The 15,791-nt window shown below is 48.1% G+C and overlaps 1 protein-coding gene across 1 annotated transcript in view; it reads left to right on the top strand.

Annotated features, from left to right (window-relative positions):
- The first annotated feature begins 7,392 nt into the window (after positions 1-7,392).
- Positions 7,393-15,791, top strand: part of LOC144949676 (1-phosphatidylinositol 4,5-bisphosphate phosphodiesterase gamma-1-like) — a 66,032-nt gene continuing 57,633 nt past the window's right edge. Inside the window, exon 1 of the mRNA XM_078879680.1 lies at positions 7,393-7,904. The gene's annotated coding sequence lies outside the window, so the exon portion shown is untranslated. The remainder of the gene's footprint in view (positions 7,905-15,791) is intronic.

The raw sequence follows: 15,791 nt of genomic DNA, 5'->3' as shown, positions 1-15,791 counted from the left end.
TCACAGCAACTTGTTTGTGAGTTCTTTTGAACTCCGTTCAGCTCTCCTCCAAGCTTCATTGAGATTTAACTCGCATTGTTGAAGGCTCAGCGCATGGATCCAAAAGGGATTGCTTGACTTCAAGCAATGAGGAGGGACGTTATTGAGGTCCTGGTGAATTGGAAGGCGATTTTTTGTCCCCCCGACTCACAGGACTTCACTCACGGAGGGTTGCAGCGTTGTGGCTGATGGGTCTTTTTGCCAAGAAAGTCCTACAATCATTGTCACACACAAGGGTGGAGAGGATTTGTGCATCGCGGTATATTCATCACACAAGAAAACAAATCATATTCTTTGGTAAAGTCACGTAGATAGGTTTTTTTGTTGTTATTTTATTTGAACCTATCTATGTGACTCTTTGGTTCTTTCGGTAAAGTCCTGTATAAAGATAAAATAATAAATTAAATACTAGCATACGACGTTTCGATTGCAACACAAGCAATCATCATCAGGTATAAATGAAATAGCAACAACAATCTAACCAGAAAACTATAGACAGACATATAAGCAAACAGATATCACCAAGATACATAGAGAGAGTAACACAGGCACAGAGAGGGAGATCGTCTCTGTGGCGAGGCCTTAAATAGACAGAGGGGGGGCGGGGGCGGAGAGAGGGAGGGGTTAGAGAAAAAAGTAACATGTCAATGAGTACGAAGAGACGCGTAGTAAAGTAAGCAGGCTTGAACATTAGGAAAGAGGGAGAAATAACACACTAAATTAAATAGCCTAGCAAAATATCGAAATGTTATGTAATACAACACAGAGAGTCGGTCAACACACAATTAACGCATAGCCTGCTCGATTACGTATTTCAAAGATTGCTAAGTTAGAATTTAAGTGTGAAAATTCCAAAGAGAGACAAAACATAAAACAAGAGGAACGGAGACACACAGACAGAGCAGAACATAAGAACGACAAAAAACGAGTGGAGACAGAAAAAGTACACTAAATGCACAGGCAGAGAGCAGAGGTGGGACAAAGTCATTGTTATGCAAGTCCAAGTCGAGTCGCAAGTCATCAAATTCATGACTCGAGTCTGACTCGAGTCCAAGTCACATGACTCGAGTCCACACCTCTGGCAGAGAGAGAGAAAACAAAAAAACCCAGAGAGAGAGAGAAAAAGATAAACTTGAAACTTCTCCGTAGAAGTGGTTCGATCTAAAATTTTGAGCTTTCGTGACTGCAGGAATTACTCTTTGGTTCTTTCGGTAAAGTCACGTAGAAAAATAAATAAATAAATAAACAGCATTAATTTATTATTTTATCTTTATACGTGACTATCTATGTGACTTTACCGAAAGACCCAAAGAATATTAATTCCTCCAGTCACGAGAGCTTTAAGTCAAAACAAATAATGTTCTACAATTCTTTGATTGAAGGGCTTCCCACGGTGTCGGCCATGGGGATTGTTTAACCATCCCTCTCCCCGCTGGTCAGTGCAGGACCTCGTTCAGATATCACTCGCCGCTGATGTTAGCGGTGACCGTGAATCGTGTCAAATCGCCGGCTTCGTAGCGCAGTGACGATCTCTTCGATTCCCAGCCACGGCTAACATCACCGACGAACGTCATCCAATCCACTGCTCCCCTTCTCGTTCATGAACCCGCACTTGTGGGCGTGGGGAAGTATGGCCAATTAACCCCCGTGATTGACGTGACTTGGGGAGAGGATTGAGAAAGGGCTGTAAGCGATCATTATACTGGTAGGAACGAAGTGGACCAGACCACCAATAGATGAATGTGTCCGTCCGTCCGTTCGTCCGTCCGTCCGTCCGTCCGTGTATCAACATCGCCCCCTACTGCAAACATTTGGCATGACCCTGTCCGACAAGATGGCCGCCCGCTCCCCCTGCGATCTGTGAAATAAACAAGATGGCCGTCGCTTCCGGCGCCTCACGGCGAAACTTTAAACTTCGCTTCAAATTTACTTTACTGAAACGCAGCACGTTTTTTAAAAAAATTACTTAACTGAAACGCAGCACGTTTTTGTAACACAGAGACAAGAAACATTTATTAACACAGAGACGAGATATATTTAATCGCCTTATTTGTGCACGAAAAGCACGGCGCGAGGCCTAGTGTGGCAGGCTTCGCGAGGCCTAGTGCGGCAGGCTTCGCGAGGCCTACTGCAGAGAAGGCATCGCGAGGCCTACTGCAGAGAAGGCTTCGCGAGGCCTAGTGCAGAAGGCTTCGCTAGGTCTACTGCAGAGAAGGCTTCGCGAGGCATTAGTGCAGCAGGCTTCGCGAGGCCTAGTGCGGCAGGCTTCGCGAGGCCTACTGCAGAGAAGGCATCGCGAGGCCTACTGCAGAGAAGGCATCGCGAGGCCTACTGCAGAGAAGGCTTCGCGAGGCCTACTGCAGGGAAGGCTTCGCGAGGCCTACTGCAGAGGCTTCGCGAGGCCTAGTGCAGAAGGCTTCGCTAAGTCTACTGCAGAGAAGGCTTCGCGAGGCCTAGTGCGGCAGGCTTCGCTAGGCCTAGTGCGGGAGGCTTCGCGAGGCCTAGTGCAGAAGGTGGTGGTGGGGGGTGGTGGGGTGGTGGTGGTGGGTGGTGGGGGGGTGGTGAGGGCTGGTGGGAGGGGTGGTGTTGAGGGTGGTGTTGGGGGGTCTGTAAATCTCACAGCGTTTCTTGTCAAAACAAACACTTTTAATTAATGTTACACTAGAATACAGTAATTTTTTCTTTAACTCCTCTATACCCGGTCGATATCCCTGTACCGGTACTAAGCAGAGGTGGGACAAAGTCATTGTTATGCAAGTCCAAGTCGAGTCGCAAGTCATCAAATTCATGACTCGAGTCTGACTCGAGTCCAAGTCACATGACTCGAGTCCACACCTCTGGTACTAAGTATTATTCCTACCAGCCCACCCCGCAGGGTCCTGTTTGTTTTCCATTAGGAGCTGTCCATAAATGACGTCACGCGATTTTGAACGATTTTTGACCCCCCCCCCTCGTCACACGGCGTCACAAAAAGTCAGACCCCCCATCAAATATGACATCATAAAGCTCTGCCCCCCCCCCCCCCCAAAAAACATATTTCCATTTTGAAAATAAAACATGCTTCAAATCGCTTTAAACTATTGTCATTGTAGTGCGTATTTAATGTGGCATTCTGATGTTGTAGGAGAAAACATGTCTTAAAAAGTCTATTTAATTAAGTAGAACGTGTTGTCTATATTTATTTAAAGTTGCGCATTTTGATGTGACGTCACATTTCTCAAACCCCCCCCCCCTCGTCACACATCGTCACAAATGTCTGACTCCTCCCCCCCTAGGTGCGTGACGTCATTTATGGACGGCCCTTTACTCTGAACTGTCATTTGCAATGTAGTTAGTAACGGAGTACATTACTTCAGACCTCGACGCGTATTCGGAAGGTTGTGAGTTCCAATCTCGGTCGAGGGCCAACTCAATGCACCATCCCTTCGAAGATGACATTTGGAACCAGTTTGTGGATGTTTGGTTCCCGGCCATGGGAATGTGGAATTTCCACCACTGGACTGGCAACGCTGCTAAACTGCAAACGCGCGGACGACCTCCACAGGGGACTGCTCCTCTTTTACGATGCGAGTAAAACGCGTGAATTGTTGGTAGAAATGATATTGCGTTTGTAAATTACTCATTTGTATCTTGAAGACGCCTGTGGGCCATGCCTAAGTCTGGCTCTGTGGGCTCTGCTGGACGAGCTGATGATGAAACCTAATTGCTGTACTGTACAGGGTGGTCCAGATGTCTTGTGACCCCCCCCCCCCCCCCCCCAATTAAATGACCCCTACAATTGTTTTGTTTGATTTGCATCTTCATTCCTCTTCTTGGTTCTTTCGGTAAAGTCACGTAGAAGGGAAATAATAAATAATAAAATAATACAAATAATTTAAAAAATTCTCACGACGTTTCGGCCACAACGCAAGCAGCCGTCCTCAGGTGAAGACCTGGTCTTCCCTTCTACGTGACTTTACCGAAAGAACCAAGAAGATGAATCCCTGCAGTCACGAAAGCTTTAAATCGAAAATCTTCATTTCTGTTGTAAATCAACCTATTACAACAATGACGTTTTATATAATTAAATGGGGGGGGGGGGGTCACAAGACATTTGGACCACTGTGCACTGTATTTGGCAATGCTTGCTTTGGCAGTGGCGCCCTAAAGCTCAATTAACAACAAAAACAGTGGCACTAAAATAAAATGAAAATAGGCGACGTTTCGGGAAATGGCCCTTCTTCATAGCACAAGTGCTAGAAATATCTTACAGGCAACGATTCGGGGATAACACTTCATCGCTCCATAAAGAAGGAATATTTGGGCCGAAGCACGTGCTTTGAAGAATGTGCCATTAAGAAGGGCAATTGCCCGAAACGTCGGCTATATTACATTTATCTCCGGTCATGCCACACAATGTCATTGACATGCATTTAGATTATTTGCATTGTTCTGCTGCTATAAATTTCCACATGATACGCCACTTTGTTCAGCTACCGTTTGTGGCTAATAGCTCAGGTGGGCTTTAACAGGTAACATTAAAACAACGTTTAGTTTTATTTTAACTTGTTTTTAAAGTACATTTTTGTGTTTAACCTTTCTTTTACTTTACACTCGTGTCGCGTTTTATGTATCGTTTGTTGCTGTTACTTTGCATCTGTGCCGGGGGAGGGGGTGAAGAGCTTTAAATCTCTTCGGATTCCCCCCTCCAGTATAAGAAAACAATTGTGAGATTCTGACGAATTGTTGAGATTTGTGATGAATCCCAAGAAACGCACTCGGAGGCGATGGGGGGAGGGGCGGCGACGGAGGGAGGGGCGGGGGGGAGGGGCGGGGGGAGGGGGGGCGGCGATGCGCGCCTTGGGGGGGATGGGTGACGTCATTACCGCGTTACATTTCCCAATGCGGATGAGCGGCGCTCCTCGCACGCGATTGGTCGAGAGGAGGCCGGGGGGGGGGGAGGGTGAGCGGAGGCGTGGCTCTCGGTGCCAAAGTTGACCAATCAGGAGGCGTCCGTGGGGATAATCATTGAGGCCTCATGTGACGGCCACATGGCCTCTCGCTGCGATAACCCCAGGCACCGTAAAATATTTTTTTAGCTATCAATCAATATACAGTGCTATGATGTGTGTGTGTTTGTGATTAGTTTTATACTGCATATGTACAAAAAAATATTACAACCTATAATTTATGGAGCCTTGTATTAATTAGTGTTACAGTGACGTTTGGTTGATGCCACTACATTATTTTAATTCGGCGATTAGATTCCATGCAATGACATTAAATGTCCTCTTCGGCCTTTAACTTCCATAAAATGTCAATAAGTTTGCTGAATGCGGTCACGGAATTACAGAAAATGACGTGTAATGCCCGTTTATCTGATCATAAAAGTACTTAAAATGTCATTAACTGCCTTCAACTTCACTGCGAATTGCATTCAAATTCCATTAAAGACCTGGAATTTGGTCAATAAATTACTTAACATTTTTAAACTAAACTGCTTTTGTTTCACCAGGTAAGGCCCACTGAGCTATGTAGCTCTTTTTCAGAAGCGATCTGGCTATCACAAATAATAGCTCAACGAAGTGGCTCATCACGTGGAAATGTATAGCAGCCAAATATTCTAAACTCACGTTTCTAAATGTTGAGGGAAAACCGGAGGACCCGGAGAAAAATCCACGCGACCACGGGGAGAGACACGCCAAATCTAAATATACCTCCAGTTTACCAGGCAAGGCAGTTAAAATCTCGCCACCGCGGCACCAAATTCTATTGTTTTGTGCCATGAACAACCATTGCCTGAAACGTCGCCTATTATATATTTTTATTTTTAAGGCCACACAGTGTTTTATTGAGCTTTCGTGCCTGTGCACCACTGCCAACGCAGAAGCAGGCTCGCCAAGCAATTTATATGCGGTCACACAAAAATGTCTTAAACTCTCTTCAACCCCTTCAAATGCATACACAAACTCAGCAATATGAGTCTGAAAACAATAAAGAAATGTCGAGGCACATTGAGGGCTTCTTGGAAAAAGGATAGTTTAAAAAAATTCTGTAAATGAAATATTATGTGGAAAGAACTTGGGGTGCCCGGAGAAAAGCTATTCCTGCCAGAAGAGACAGCATTTAAACACTGCAAGAAACATAAATAAGCAGAATACACACATTCCCATATCTCACCCTGCATATGAAAGTATGTTTGCCACATCCCATTAGTCACACGGCCTTCTGGGATAATATAAGGCAGTAATCACGTGGGTTCTTTACCCAGGGTATCCTCACTGGGTCTGAAGACTGTCTTTCAAAGCCCAGTCCTGCTACTTTGGGAAATCTGGCCAATCCCATTCACCTCGATTAGTACACGCACAGCCCTTTTGTCAATCCACTGCTGGATAAGGGCCTCCCCACGACTAGCTCAGGTCGCCATAATTCACCGCGCGAAGGCGCAGAGCATAGACGTGGGGAGCTTACAAGTGCAGTCCAACACGACTGTAGTTGTTTTGGCCCGTCATTCGATTGCGTGTGTTGTTTATCCGTTGTGTACAATTGGGTGGAGGGGGTGCTGTGTAAATGATATGACGAGCCAAAGGGTCAAATGACGACAAGGCGGATGATCGTGACGGGAAAGACGAGGGGAAATTATGTTTTATTAGAACGTCAGTACTGTCGTGATTGTGAACATTTTCTGATGAGGTTTATATTTAGTTAACAACATTTGTGAATAGGCTTGTGAATTCTTTGGGGTTATTAAATCCAACGATTCAATGTAGCCGTGATGTGATTTTTGGGGGTATATAGCGTGCGTGTGAATACATTTCGTTTATCTGTGCAATAGATGCACTTACGAAAATAGGTATTATGTGTGCAGTGTAGTTTGTGAATAGAATTTGAAGTGGACTTTTTTTTTTAAAAGTGTGAATAGATGTTGCTACTAGTCAGGAGGCTTAAATTCGGTGCAATGTGCAATTAGATTCATGAACAATAGATTCCCAGTAAACCACATGCCAACAATGTTGGGCAGATGTTCGCCCAACGTTCACACAACGTTCACCCAACGGTTTCACCCGCACGCCAACGTTGAGCCAACGTTCGTCGTTTTTCCACGGTGCAAATTTTTTTTATTTTTACAAACGCGGCCGATGCGAGTTGTAGGGGGGGCAATGGCTCACACAGCCTCCTGTCCCCTCCTGGTGTGTGTGTGCGCGTGGACTGTTACGGACCTCATCCTCCCTGTCCAGGTAAATTATGTTAATTGCACACACACACAGATATATATAAATAAACAAATGAAGGCTGTGCACGCCGTACTTATCCAGGCTGTGAATTCCAACCGCGTGGGCTCAAGCACCCCCCACCCACCCCCACCGCCCCGCCCCCAACCAAAGAAGCAGCCGCGGCACCGCGGAGCGCAGCGACGTCTCGCTCCATCATCCTCCTCATCATCCTCCTCATCATCATCATCCCTGCCCCCTCCCTCCTCCTCCTCCCATCCTCCTGCTGGGCCTCCTGCCCCCCCCTCTTCCTCGTCCTCCTCGTTCAAGAATAACCCCGCGACAGCCCCAAACATCCATCGCTCGCTCGCTCGCTCTCATCTCACGCGGTCGGGGGGCAGCAGCAACAGCATCCCCAACGCCCCCCCCCCCCCCTTAGCCGAGGTGGGAGCTTGCGAACAAGCGGGCAGGGTTAGTAAATGATAAAGTTTATTTGAAAGAGAGAGGGTCACATTGCTTCTGCTCGTTCGCCTTCATTCTCTTTGACAAAGAGGATTAAGAGAGATGCTGCTGCTGATGATGATGATGCTGATGATGATGCTGCAGATGTAAGCGGGCCCGTCCCGTTTCCTCCTCCTCATCATCCTCCTCCTCCTGCTCGGTTCATCCTCTCCGGTAAGGATCCGCTCGCTCGCTCGTTCGCCGCCTGTCGCTGTGAGAATTGAGTGATCGCTATTTGCAAGAGCAAATACAACGCCTTCGTTCGGTGTCGGCGTGTTGTGAAAAACGTTGATCAGTCTCCTCTCTGTGTGTGTCTGTGTGTGTGTCTGTGTGTGTCTGTCTCTCTGTGTGTGTCTGTGTGTGTGTCTCTGTGTGTGTGTCTGTGTGTGTCTGTGTGTGTGTGTCTCTGTGGGTGTCTCTGTGTCTCTGTGTGTGTGTCTGTGTGTGTCTCTGTGTGTGTCTCTGTGTCTGTGTGTCTCTGTGTGTGTGTCTGTGTGTGTGTCTGTGTGTGTGTCTGTGTGTGTGTCTCTGTGTCTCTGTGTGTGTGTGTCTCTGTGTGTGTCTCTGTGGGTGTCTCTGTGGGTGTCTCTGTGTCTCTGTGTGTGTGTCTCTGTGTGTGTCTCTGTGTGTGTCTGTGTGTGTGTCTCTGTGTGTTTCTCTGTGTCTGTGTGTGTGTGTCTGTGTGTGTGTCTCTGTGTGTGTGTCTGTGTGTGGGGCCGGTCCGGTCGTGTTCCATCTGCTCGTGCGCCGTCACTGCTCGTGGCGAGCGAGGCCGCTTCATGCGCCGTCGTTGCTGCGGATAACGGGGCCGCTGCTGCTGCTGGTGGTGGTGATGGTGGTGATGGTGGTGGTGATGGTGGTGGTGATGGTGGTGGTGATGGTGGTGATGGTGGTGGTGGTTGGTGGTGGTGATGGTGATGGTGGTGATGGTGGTGGTATTGGTGGTGATGGTGGTGGTTGGTGGTGGTGATGGTGGTGGTGATGGTGGTTGATGGTGGTTGCTGGTGGTGATGGTGATGGTGGTGTTGGTGGTGGTGTTGGTTCTCCTGGTGGTGTTGATGTTGATGGTGGTGGTTCTGATAGTTGTGGTGTTGGTTCTGCTGGTGGTAGTGATGGTGGTAGTGATGGTGCTGATAGTTGTGATGGTGATGGTGTTGATGGTGGTGGTGTTGGTTCTGCTCGTGGTGTTGATGGTGGTGGTGGTGTTGATGGTGGTGTTGGTGCTGATGGTGGTGTTGATGGTGATGTTGGTGGTGTTCATGGTGGTGGTGTTGGTTCTGCTCGTGGTGTTGATGGTGGTGGTTGCTGGGGATGGTGGTTCTGATGGTGGTGGTGGTTGCTGGTGGTGGTGTTGATGGTGGTGATGGTGGTGTTGGTTCTACTGGTGGTGTTGATGGTGGTGTTGCTGGTGGTGGTGGTTGCTGGTGGTGGTTGCTGGTGGTGGTGTTCATGGTGGGGAGCGGTAGCGTAGTGGTTAGCGCGCTGCGTTACGAACCCGGCGACCCGAGGTCGATTCCTGCTCACACCGGTGACGATTATCTGAATCGGTTCCGGGCCTCCCCTAAGTCGACTCAGCCTGAAATGAGTACCTGGTACGGTGTGTAAAAATCACCACTGGGGAGACAAAGGCGGCCTGGCGTGGCGTGTGCCGTGCCGACCTTCATAGGTGCTCCTCGCTAACAGCACTTGCCCCTACAGTCTGTTACAGGCTACACGGGGGATCTTTGTCGCGTGTTGATGGTGGTCAGTGTGTCAGCTGCCTGCTGCTCATTATAAGGACACACATTAGGTGTTGTTGGGTGAAGGATGTTGATTTCATTTGAACTTTGATCTCCTGTTGCCGTTCGACGCCAAGAGGACGTACGGATGGAGTTGTAGGGTTTAGGAGAATGTGAGTTATGGGGGCGGGGGGGGATGATCGGTGATTGTGGATGAACAATACAGGAGTTGCCTTTTTAAATTCACCACGTGATCTGGTGGTGGTGGTGGCGCCGCACAAACACGATGAACACAAACACTCAACACGTTTGTCTCTAACAACGCTGTGCACGTGTTGGTGTATATGTGGCCTCAACAAGAAACAGGCGACGTTTTGGGCATTGGCCCTTACTCAGAGCCCATGAAATAGAGTGGCCAGTAGTGAAGAGATGAGAGTTGGGTGGTTAAGAGTCGGACACTCCACGTGTTTACAGGGTGATGCGGCGGGGGGGGGGGGGGGTCTGATTAGAATTCAATGTCAAACATGTTTCCGAATGGAACCGCTTGTGAATAGGCACATAAATAGTGAATACTCCGTATCTATTGAGTTGAACGGACACACGCCTTCGGACAACGCCCTTTAAATTCGCATTTAAATGGCAGCGCTTGGTGTTAATCATTGCAAGGCTGGCGTTAGTTCGGGTGGGTTAGGGTTAGATATATATGAATGTTCAATAATTCTCTGAAAATTGGCGTTTGAACGGCGGTGTTTGGTGTGAGTGTGTGGGATGAGTGGTTGTTGATGTTGATGCAGTTATTTTAAACGAGGCTCTAAACCCAATTTGCATCACTGTAAGAAGCACATCGGGTGAGAGCTATGGTGAAGGTTGCGTGTATTAGTTGAGGTAGGGTTATCGATATGGATAGGGCAAGCCTTGGGTTTACTAAATGGTTAGGGATATAGATTTGTGTGGGGCTAGCGGTTGGTTTGGGTATATGTGGTTAGGAGTAGAGTTGTGGATATAGTTCAGGATAGGGTTAAGATTAGGGGATATAATCCGGCTAGGGTTAGAGCTGTGGTTATGGTTCGGGTTATAGGGCTGTGATTAGGGTTTGGCATTCGTGTTGAGGTTGGAGTTAGCTGGCGGCTGTGTTTAAGAGCTCGGGTTTGGCCTTTGCTGGGGTCCTGGCTCCTGTTAAAGTAATGTGGAATTTCCATCACTGGCTCGGAGCTGATTACTTTGATCTGCACCTCGTCGCTTGTGACGCCGGGCTCTCTTTGGGTACGTGGCTAGGGTTACGTATTTTTTGGGGGGAGTTTGGCTATATGGATAAGGTTATATGGGTCAGGTTGAGTTTGGCTATATGGGTAAGGTTAAGTTTGGCTATATGGGTAAGGTTAAGTTTGGCTATATGGGTAAGGTTAAGTTTGGCTATATGGGTAAGGTTAAGTTTGGCTATATGGGTAAGGTTAAGTTTGGCTATATGGGTAAGGTTAAGTTTGGCTATATGGGTAAGGTTAAGTTTGGCTATATGGGCAAGGTTATATGGGTAAGGTTAAGTTTGGCTATATGGGTAAGGTTATATGGATAAGGTTAAGTTTGGCTATATGGGTAAGGTTATATGGTTTATGGGTTAGCGTTTGAGTCGAGCTTTGTGGCTTAAGTTTAGGGTTAGATATACAGTTTAAAAAAAATATATATCAGAGTTATGGCAGTGACAAGTACATGCATCAGGTTGTGGTTTAGAGTATCAGCCCAGGGGCTATGGTTCGCGCTCGAGGTTGGCGATTAAGAGTTCTGAATGTGTGTTGGGGTTAACAGTGACGACTGTTGTGGTGTATGCAGCAGAGCTGCGGTCAGCGGCAGGGTTTGAGATAGGCCTCCAGGTTTGAGTTGTTGCAGGGGGGGGGGGAATAATAAGCCTTGGGTGTTTACCGGTGCCAAAGTGAACGTGCTTGGATTTGGGACAAAGGCTGTGTGGGACGTGCTGGAGTTGGGATTTGGTGGAGAATGAGCTCCAACGATGGGGGCAGGGTGAACTCAAGGGTTCAGCGGAGTCCTTTAATCCCAGTTTGAAGCCCTGTCTGGGAACTTGCGTGAATCGCCGTGGCTTCGTAGCAGGCAACAACTGCTGCGGCCGACGATGCTCTGCTGCCATTTTAGATGAGGACCGTTTTGCAAGAGCGCCCTTATTTTTTGTTTGTCGTACGGTACCGACAGAAGGGAACCTTCGTGCATCGCGAGCCGTGGGACACCTAACAAACATGGGACAAAAGCTGAAAAGTGTGCAAAGAGAGAAAGCGCGCACGCTTGGAATTGCGATGAGAGGCAGGAGGAGGAATGCGGTGGGTTGGAGAGTTGGAGAGACCCCCCCCCACTCCTCTGTGTTGACTGTCAGGGCGAGCGAGTGTGCGTGTCTGGAGCAGGCGGAACGCGTCGTTAGAAGGGACGACGGCTGGGGTGGTCGAGGCTTAACGCCGGAGTGACGCGCCCAAGAGGGCCCACCGTGGAGATGGAGCGATTTAAAATCGGTGCGGGCACTGGGTGGATTGTGACACCGTCGAAGGGCCATGAGAGATGCCGACAGCTTAGCGAGGGTGTGGGGGTGGAGGCCTTCATCCAGCTGTGGATTGGTGATGGCTGATGGTGCTCAAAGCAGCACGTTGAAACGGCGTCTGTCGCCAGCAGGGATGGTTTAATCTCCCATTTCTTTTGTGTACAACGTACATTTAATAATAGATGTGGTAATGAATAAAGCACCTACCTCTCTGTATGACATTGGAACAAAGACGTAGGTTTTTTTTGTATATCAATTCAGCAACAGCTTTTGTGGTGTGCGGATTTATAATTCACGAGCTTATGAGGTGCACATCGTAGAATAACAACATCCGGTCCCATACATTACACAACTGTCGCGTTTTGAGCGTCTTCCATTATTATCACAGCCTTGTTTTGTCAGTCGCAGAACATTGGGGCTTGTGCGTGGCTGTGGCGCTGTCGCCAATAAAAAGTGGCAGCAGCGCCTTCGCTTTCACTTTCCCAGCCGTGTTTGTGCCAACGCTGGCATCGAAGGCCCACGACGGATGGCGACGTGAGAGATGTACGTTGACTTTCTTTCGGCTAATCGGAGGTGCGGGTTAGTGGCGATGGCTTGGGGGGGGGGGGGTGGACCTTCATCCAGCAGTGGATGAATCTGTGGCTGATGGTGCTCGGTCAGCTCTTTAAAAATCCGACGTCTTATCCGGTTTGTGCCGACGCGAGCACGCTGGTGCAGTGCCACCCGTCTGCCGTTCCACGCCCAGCTTTACGCACTTCCCAGTATCCGGCGCATCCCACGCGATCCACGCACGTTCCCACCATCCGTGCCGTACTCGTGGCACGGATAAGAGGAAGCGGACCTGGACAGGAGGAGTTTGCGGGTTCGATTCCGACCCTGACAATGCCTGCTGTATATTTGGAGTTTGCGTGTTCTCTCTCTCTCTTCCCGTGGTCGCGGAGATTTTTCCTTTGGGTTCCTTCGGGTTTTCTCTCCCATTTAGAATCATGCTTTTAGTGTAACCACACCCACCCACCCCCCACGTGGCACAGTTTGTGCTTTGTGTTGGGCTTCTATTGAAATACAATAAATAATAAAAAAGGAACGTGCTGTTAGATTATTTGGCTGCGACTATAAATTCCCACATTCGATGATGTAAGCCACTTCAGTGAGCTATCATGTGTTGTTTGGTTGCTTCTGAAATGGAGCTCATAGCTCAGTGGGGCTTTACCTGGTCAAAATAAATAAATTAGTTTATTGTCAGAATATTGATATTAGTATCTGAGCCAACAACAACAACTGCCATTTGCCACTAAGTGGTGGTGATGTCATTACGGTGCTTATGCCAGGCTATGTGCACTTTGAGGCCACGTGAGGTGTGAAAGTTGACTGGTTGTTAGGGGCACGTCTTAAGTACTGTCTTGAGAAAATCCCGATCCACGGAAGAAAGGCGACGAACGTGGAGCCACCGGGGCGCGGCAGGCCGAGGAGGACCCGGAGAGAGGTGGTGCCAAGTGGTGAACCAGGGATGTGAAGGACTGTGGAGTGGACTTGGAGATGCCCAAGCCGTCCAGGGATGATTGGAGAAGGAGGGGATCACCCCCTCCCCACCGCGTGAGAAATGCAGAAAGAGGGATGGAAAATATCCGAGCCGTGATGGGGAATAAGAGGAAATGAAACGGAAGTGATGCACGCCCTGGAGCTAACGAGTAGCTTGGAAGCGGTCTCCCTGACACGCGGCGTGATCCATAACAACAGGGCGACGTTATCCATAACCGAACTGTCACGCAGATAAGAGGCGGTGATCCGCAAGCGCCGGAGAAATTAACCCTATTATCAGTTGCACGGATAATCGGGTTAATAGGATCTAGCCCTGAGTGTGCCCCTCACTCGGCCATTATTATATTTGTTCGTGCCTTGAGAAGAAACGTCTGTTCAGAATAACATTCGGCTGTTTTAAAAACAAATTTACAAGGCAGCAAAATTGTAGCGGCCAAATGAACGGTTCAACTAGGCCTGAAAGGATAAGGGTCACCTTAACTAATCTGCTTGTATTTTTTTTAATGTTACTCTTTACATATCTATTACCTGCATTGTCCAGTTTATAAAAAAAAAAATCCTACCGCACCCTGACATGCAGTTTGTCATGTTTGGTGAACGAAGCCGTACCCCCGCACACCAACGCTCGCGATCAGTACGGTGTTGTCACGTAGCAGTCTTCAAAGGGAACTCGATAGCATATTTGTAAACCATGCCGGAACGTGGCTTTCACAAAGTCCACGTTTTGCGTTTTAAGGATCGTGGCACCCGGAGTTCAACAATTCTTGCGTGTTGTGACATCGGTCGAGTGAGAAATCACCCGGCGACTTTTCATGGCTACTTCGTGTGTTTCTGCGACTTCTTGCAATGACTCTTGATATGACAACACGAGTACTGTAACTCGGCTCTCTGTCTGTGATTACCTCCACTAAGATAGGCCAACTCGCTGCTGACAAGTATTACTTATCATTGTACTTGTACTGCCCTTTGTCAAGCCACTGCTAGATTAGGGCCATCATGAATCCAGCAGTTTGAAAACTCATTTCTTTAGAGCTGCTTTTTGTGTTTTAGTTTCTTGTCCTTCCCCCGCACCTCCCATGAGCACGGTTGGTTACGTACGGTGCAAAAGACGTTCAACATCCCACTCCCGCGAGCATCGTGGTGGGTAGGGGATTTTTTGACCATACTTCACCATGCTGGTCAGTGCAGGTTGGTGATGCCGCGGGGTGCATAGACACAGTATACGTTTATAGGAACATTCCAACAATGGATGTGTCTGCACTGCCCTCTGCTGCCCACCACGTAGTTGCCTGTAGCAACCGGTATTTTTTTTTTTCAAACATTGTGGCCGCCCATCCAAGACCGATGATCCCACATTCGCCCCTGCCCCCCGGCATCCGAGATATGACTCTCTGCCACTTTGTTTAAACGTCGTGCTCCGTAAGCGGCGTGGCTGCCGTGCTTTTTTCCCCCAACGTGCATTTAAAAAAAACATTCCATTTCGTTTAAAAAATGCGCACTCGGTTATAATCTGTGCACCTCCGTGGCCGCAGTTTCTCTGCGCTGGGAAAAATAATTAGGTAATAAAAACTAGGTTTTTTAAGGACACACTTTTATTTGCACTCAAAAGTAGAAATTTCATTGTTTTGACCCCAGAATTAATCACATTTGATGTGCTCAATAAAAGTGGGTGGCTTGCATAAAGATAATAAAACATTGAAAGGACCATTCGTGATTTAAAAATGGGGGGGGGGGGGTAAAATGTACGATTAATTATAAAAATGTAGTTAAACACGCAAATAGGACCACGACGGGTTGGGACCTGGGCCGATTTTTTTTATCTTAAAATATCAGCTCGTTAGGCTTTGTAGATTCGAAGATTAAGCGTCAAATATTCCAAAGAATATAAACGGACAACAGGGCAAGCTCAATAAAAGTGCGTGTGAAAATAAAATAATGACAGCCAGGGAGACGACGAGAAACGTCGTGAACTCAAAATCATCGGGATCGCTCTGTGCAACGTTAGGGCGGTTAGGTGTGTCCGGCAGAGGCGGCGTTTCATTTTGTTCCCATCAATCCTGTCGATGAAGTCCTGTCAGTCACTTGGCGAGCTTGTATGGAACGCACTTGTAAAAGCCGTAGGAACAAAAAAGCGCCTGACAATTTCAAAAAGCGTCTTCGCTCGGCGTTTGCTCCGTCCGTCGTCGCCGCCGTGCGCCCACGCAACTTCCGCTTCGCACTTGGCGGCGAGCCGTGGCGATGCGACGGGGGGGGGGGCCGTTTCAT

Source organism: Lampetra fluviatilis, chromosome 54, assembly GCF_964198595.1.
Source record: "Lampetra fluviatilis chromosome 54, kcLamFluv1.1, whole genome shotgun sequence".
Taxonomy (NCBI): Eukaryota; Metazoa; Chordata; class Hyperoartia; order Petromyzontiformes; family Petromyzontidae; genus Lampetra; species Lampetra fluviatilis.
This window is presented reverse-complemented; position numbering and strand designations above follow the sequence as displayed.